Source organism: Pinus tabuliformis, chromosome 5_1 (genome assembly GCF_031772625.1).
Source record: "Pinus tabuliformis cultivar Carrire ecotype Pingquan chromosome 5_1, CPIR1, whole genome shotgun sequence".
In the NCBI taxonomy this organism is placed as follows: Eukaryota; Viridiplantae; Streptophyta; class Pinopsida; order Pinales; family Pinaceae; genus Pinus; species Pinus tabuliformis.
The window spans coordinates 875,006,201-875,013,620 of NC_142305.1; positions in this window are offsets into that span (position 1 = coordinate 875,006,201).

The following is a 7,420-nucleotide window of genomic DNA, read 5'->3' on the forward strand; positions in this document are numbered from 1 at the left end:
ACACAAATAAATAATAACATAGTAAGACCTTGACTCATACACAGCATGTCACCTCCACAAGTATGGCTAACCTAATAATACATCACAAACATCCAGAGCTGTAACATCACACAATACCTCGTCTATGAAGGGTTTGATGCTATAGGGAAGGCGACACTGTTGGAAAACTTAGAGATCTCGTCCTTGGTGAAGCCACATAATATTATACGGTTATGGGTGTGGTGTAGTCGGTAGGCCCAATCGCTTCATGACCTTTGCTAAAATGAGGTTTGTTGGGCACGAGATCCCCCAAGGAAATTTTTAGGGCTTAGAGCCCAGATTATGGTCATAAATTGCATCTTTGATGTAAAAGCTCTGCATTTTGTGGGCGCAGAGTGCATAGCTTGTAAATGAGTCATAGGGTTTTCTGCCCTTAATTTTGTAATTTAATGTTGGCTATAGAGATCTACCCATGGTCCGCGAACCAATGGGATTGTATAAAGAGAACGAGGCTTTAAGTAGTTAAGTGGTGATCAAAGGATGAAGAGTTGAGTCGTAACTATGAAGTGTAAAGTTGAGTCTATGGATCGTAGAGTAGGAGAAGGCTCTACAGCTGAGTGTGCAAAGGCCTAGTAGTCCACAACTAAGTGCGCGAAACCCTACAGCTAAGTGCATAGGGTGAGTCGAGTCTGTAACACTTGGAGCATTAATAAAGAGAATTTTTCATATCCATTCTGCGTATTGCTTATTTATTTCATGTTTTATGCATCTGTTAGATTGAATATATTGGGTATAAATTTCATTTTTACTGTTATATGATGCACAAACATATGTGACTGTGATAATTAAGTAAATGTGAGATAAAATATGTATTTATGCGAAGTTAACTAAGATCCTTAAGAAGATAAGCAAGATCTGTGGTATAGTTTGGGGAAATAGCGCAGATCACTGCCATAGTAGTGTGAAAGCACCTCAGCCCCTGCTTAGGGTTGTGCAAAGGTGATTATAACAGATCACGAAGGTCTCGCAGGTTAGCATAGTGTGTGAAGTGACTTGCACGAAGGTAGGCACAATTGGACTAAATCAACACCTCATACATCTCAAGGGTGCGGAAACTTGGTTCCAGCATCCCCCCACACTGCTTTAGGTGAGACTTCAGTCCGCACTCTGCAGGCTAATGCCAAAAGGGCCAGTAGTGTGGGGATTTGTTTGGCTAATTAACTCCAAACCTGGGTTATGTCCCATCAAGCCAAAAAATAGTTTCATTTCCAAGACTGAAATCTGCATAGAGATGTCTGATGTCATATCATTAGAATCCAACTAAGAAGGAAATTGAAGGTTGGTTAGACAGAAGAATTCATGATTTCGTAGCATAGGAGAATAGGAACCCATGACTAACAAAAGAAGAATGGTTAGACTACTACTTGTACATGGAGATCCATGAAATATTCTTCACGTCATTCCCTACTGAGCTATACGAGTGGATCATGAAGCTAGCGGATAGCTAAGAAAGGTGGAAACTTAACGGTCCTATTGTGTGGATCCTAGAGTTAGTGCAAAGATTGGAAGTGTCCCTACTGAGCTATACGAGTGGATCACGAAGCTAGCAGATAGCTAAGAAAGGTGGAAACTTAACGGTCCTATTGTGTGAACCCCAGAGTTAGTGTGAAGATTGGAAGTGTCAGAGAATAAGATCGCATGCACCATTGATCAATGGCTCGATCGGATTATATGAGGATTCATTACTGAGTTCATGGTAGACACCTCAATTAGCTATAGCATGGTAGAGTGTTACTTTCTCAAAGGACCGTGAGGTAAGTACGTAAAGTCTCTGAATACTTGGATAAAAATGTTATTGTGCAAAAAAAGCGTTATGCATTTACCTTGATGTTTGGGGCTACACGAAGTGGAAAAACTTATAGGAACAAAGGAAGTAAGGGACCAAAAAATAGCCCCTTGATTTCACCTTCATGAAGGGACGAGGAAGAGCTCGCAAAGGTCTCAATTTGAAGTGCAATCCATTTGATAAGTAAGATAATTCCACAAATACCACCCCCACCCAAACCACCACCATCTTCACCACCATCACCTGCATCTTCACCCGTACCATCTCCACCACCACTACGAGTCAATATGGCAAGCATGATAAAGTTGCCTGTGTTCAAGGGATTGGGAAATGAGGATCTGGACCAATTTTGGTTTGTTGTAAGAGCCATATGGGAAGCGTAAGGAGTTACAGATGAAAATATAAAGAAAGTGACACTAGTTAGTGCTCTATAGGACCGATCGCTGACCTAGTATATCAAGTACTCCAATGATAATCCAAATGTAGGAATCGTGGATATTCAAGCAACTCTAAACAAAGAATTTCGAAGGTCGAAGTATGAATCTCAATCGATCATTAGATTCAAAGAGATCACGATGCTACCAGGTGAGACTCCTTGGGAGCTAGATCAGAGACTAAAATGCACTATTCACGAAGCTAATATAAATCTAACGGATGGGCAACATCGTGAATTGTTTATAGTGTTGCTAATGCCACATTTAAGGAGTGTGCTATCATAGCAGAAGTTAGCGACTCAGACAGAGGCCTTAGAGATCGCAATGAGGCTGCATGAGACCCCAATATAGGATCCCAACTTGGGAGTTCAGCAAATCCACACGTAGCTGAAGAATTTATGTCTTGAGATGCAGAGTCTGGAATATGATAGGACAACTCGACCAGAACTGCGCGAAGAGGTGTGGTGCATAAAATGAAAAGGTCAAGGTCATGACAAGGACCCCTGCCTGGTGTTCGCAAATTACCTCGCGGGAGGAGGACTGATGTTGTTAAGGCCAGAAGCATAAGCAGGACCTAGCGCGAGGCTTTCTTTGTGGTTCGTGATTTGTCAAATAGGAGGAAAACATGCTATGGAAAACTACCATTTGTTACTAAAGTATACACAAAATTCGTAGCAATTGTTTTGTAAATTTTGTACGTTAGTGGGACATGATGAGTGCACTTGTAGAAGCTATGAGTTGATGATGGATAGAACTCCCACCTATAGAGTTCAAGATAAAATGTGGCCCCTAGACTCGAATACAAGAGTGGCGTGAACAGGATTTTAGGAGCGTGGACGAGGCTGAGGAGGAGGAGGACCTAGAAGAGGTTGCGGTCAGTTGATATGCTACAATTGCAGAGGGCCAGTTCATTATGCCCATGACCGTACGAACCCAATGCGTCTGTCATGTTTGTATTGCAACTTGTTTGATCATGTGACTGAAGATTGTCCTACGCTAATAGCTAGGATACGTGACAAAGGAGCACTACCACCTCCCCTGACTCAGAACCTGCAGATGATGAGCTTTGAGCCACACGAGGAAGATCCAAATGTGAACATTATGCTCTGAAGTGGAATCGCAATGGGAGATTACAAAGGAAAATAGCCAGAAGATAGTATTTGGGTTCGTAAAGCTTTGGTGAAAGAAGAAGTGTTTGATTTGGAGTGCACTCAGGAAACCTTCATGGAAGCTAAGAAGAGCTTCGTTGATGCCTCCACTTCAAGAAGAAAAGATAAACCAGAGCTGGAGATGGAGCCATCTATGCTCACAACATTCCTGGAAACATACATGAGGTTACTACGTGACACTAAAGTTATAAAAGAACTATAGGAACTCATTAACATATGCGTTGGGATCGTGCCAGGAGAACCACACATATTTTGGAAGATTGGAAAGCATAAGATGAGGACGGGAAGAGAAATGAGGTTAACTACACAGATTGGAGAATATGAAATGGACCAAGTAATTCTAGATTTAGGATTGGATGTGAATGTTCTGCCGAAGCAGACATGGGAGCGAATGGGGAGACCTACATTACAATGGTCTCCTATTCAGCTGTGAATGGCAAACCAGCAAAAGATAATACCCATAGGATGATTGCAGGGAATCACTCTGGATATTAAGGGAGCGAGTGTGCTAGCAGACTTTGAAGTGGTATACATTCTTGATGACAACAATCCCTACCCTGCACTCTTAGGAATTGATTGGGCCACTGACTTGAACGAGGTGATTAATTTAAAGTAGTGCAAGATGGTTTTCAACAAGAAGTCACTATGTGTAGTTATAACCCTGGACCCTGTTGAAGGATCACGCTATACAAAGTGAGTGTGCGACTATGAAAGCGATGATGACTTGACCTGCATCTATAATATAACAACGCAAAACTAGGACTGGGTGAATCCTATCGCGGATGGGCAGCTTTCATGGGAGCATGAAAGCTCATGTACTTCAGATTCAAATGAGGAAATGGAGCGATGGAAGAATCGGTTACATGAGGTAACTACACTGAATTGTAATATGATGACAAGGTCGTTGTGCTGTGTATCAATAGAAGTAAGAGACCTGCCCACTTATGATGGCCTACTTGAATAAATTTGAAAGGGAGGTGTCGAAAAAGCAATGTTTCCAAGCCTTGGATTGGGTACTGCGCACTACGCCCGCGAGATCGTGGCGTACGCACAAAGGGAGCTTTGACGACTAGCGCAAATGTAGAAGGATGATGCACACGCCATTTGGGTAGCCTAGGGTGTGATTGAAAGACAAATACAATGGACGATATGATCCGCGTGCAAGTCTAGCCAGGTGGATGCAGGGATATGGAAAACAACCTGCGCAGATGCACATGAACTTCATGCTGAAAGGTATGGTTAATAAGCATGTGTGTGGGGGGGACTGGGAGTGCAAATGGCTCTTCATGTTGGAAAGATAGTATGTAGGAAGAACAATCACACAGAAGGTTATCCACACGGAATCATTCAATAAGGTATGCAACGCATTGAACAAGGTATGCAACACATAGTGAAGTGATTGGGACCTGCACGTACCCGCAGTATTATGGGCTTATAGGACAACATGCAAGAAGCTGCTGGGACAAACACCTTTCAGGCTGGACTATGGAGTAGAAGCCATAATGCTGATGGAATAAATCATTCCTAGTCTACGCATAGTAGCACTCATAGGTATGATGGATCGAGAATCCTTGGAGGAGAGGCTCGCGCAGTTGGAAGAGCTCAAACAAGAACGGTTTTTGGTTGGATTCCACTAGCATGTACAAAAGCAGTGTGAAAAGGCTTGGCACGATCAACATATTAAGTTGTGCACCTTCAAGGTGAATGATTTGGTGTTGTTATATGATAGTAAGTTTGATAAATTCCCAGGGAAGCTCAAAATGCATTGGATGGGACCATATGTTATTAAGGAAATCACATATGGTGGTGCGGTGCAGTTGGTGAAATTAAATGGCGAACTCTTCCCTGAAAAAGTAAATGTTAGTCATTTGAAGCCATACTCAGGTGGCTCGGCCATCTGACTAGCCATAGGAAGCACAGTCTTAGCGCTTTAGGCAGCTGAAAGGATGCACGGGACTATAAACTACTCTGCGCGATGTTTGAACTAGACGTAATAGTGAACTGTCATAGGGTTCGTGACAACACGAGGTTAGTTGCGCTGCCGTGCAGGTTGGCTGGAAAGTGACCACTACAATCACTATTCACGATGTGATGCTTGGTTTGAGATCAAATGGAGCGGGAAATAGGCATTTAAGGTGAACTTTATGGGCTAGATTTGGGAAAATTTGTCACCAAGGGAGCATTAAACGGTCGAATTCAAATTCAAAAGGAACTATAAATTGCAAAGGGTTGCCCAACAAACAACACTTGGCAATTTGAGAATTAAGTTGTTGCGTGCCCAGAGATTCATGAACCCAGATTTGTTTGATATTTCGAAGTCGAAGGAATTATTTGATCACTTACATGAGCCATTAAGAGAATTGTGGAATAACAGTATGGTAGCACCTAAGGAAGCCATGGATACTGGAGAAATGACCACTAAGGAGGTTGTGTAGGCCCTAATAGTAGGAGAAGCCCCAGAAAGGGTCAAGATAGTTGCATAAATCCCTCAATTGCCATGTATGCCGAGACCCAAGAAATACAAGCAGCCTATGGTACCAGTGCACGTGTCCCCTAGAAACCCGCTGAGAACTAAGCTTACCATGGAAGAAAAGGGGAAGGTGATCAATTTGGAAGATGATGAGGAGGAGGAAGAATTTTAAGAATTCTTGGTAGAAGAGGAAGATGACGTAGAGATGGAGATGGAAACCCAGGGTATGGACCCTCTGACTAGGCTGCCCGCGTATGTTCCTCCACGGAAGGGGAAATTAAGGGTGCCCAAGGACCTAGATGAGAGAAAGAGCTCTCTACAGACCCTGTTGCTCCCTGACAACATCATTTTTTACGGAGTGCACTTGGGGCGGGTGCCGGTATTAAAATTTGAAGACTAGGATCTCACGGACCATGAGAAATTCCCACATTTGGAAACCGCGTAGCTCATGCACCAGAAGAAAAACACACCGCTGGGAGTTATAGAGTTGGAGTCGCGGCAATGGCTGTGAGGTGTGGAGAAGGCAGGGATGTTAAGACTGTTGTGGGTACCGCATTACCATCGCGCCCCAGTGACTATGTTGGGCCTCAAAAAAGTCCTTATTTTCACTCCATTATTCACTAATATCTTCACATTTTACCTTCATGTCACCTCCATTCCACCTCCATATCATTACATTTACCTCATTATTGGGTTATAACAATGCTTTTCCAAAGTTTATTAATTCTTAACATTTTTAAGTGAATTTATGGCTAAACTTTAGAAAATAAGATGCTTATACTTATACCTAACAATTAGAATGAGTTTGTTGACATGTGTAGGCACAAAGGAAGCTTCCAGGGCATCTTTATGTGGCCTTGAATGATCAAATTCGAAATTGATAAGATAAACCTCATGGAAAAGATCATGGAGAAAATCATGGACCTCATGGAGGAGATCATGGAGGATAGGGTTATGCGTCTAGATGGTTGAGAAATGTATGGAACTAAAAGAGAGATTAGTGGATCATCATTATGATTTTGTTATCTCATCTCATTGTATAAATATGAGTACCTCCTCCATTCCAAAGGGGAGGACTCTTGGAGCATTGTATCCAACTTATGATGGAATAGAATAAAGCTTCATTTTGCATATATTTCCATTATGTAGTTATAGATATAAGTTGTACATATATTTCCATTATGTAGTTTTAGATATAATTTGCCTTAATGTAGTATATGGAATAGCTTGCCACTTTGTTCTTAGGAGAATTGAGCTCACTCTAGAAGGATCAAAGGAACATGTTATTTCATATTAGATCTTATTTCATTTAATTGCTTAGATTTTTGAGGATTTGTTTGTGATTGATGAATGAGTTTTAAATTAGAATCTTATCAGCATATGAGAGAATAACCAAGGGTCTAAGTTAGGCTCTCTCTCCATTTGATTTGCATGATAATTGAAATTCATTCTTTTGCTTCAATTTATTTCATTTCTTATGCTTATGAATGAATCTTAGTTTAGTTTGGATTAGTACATGAGA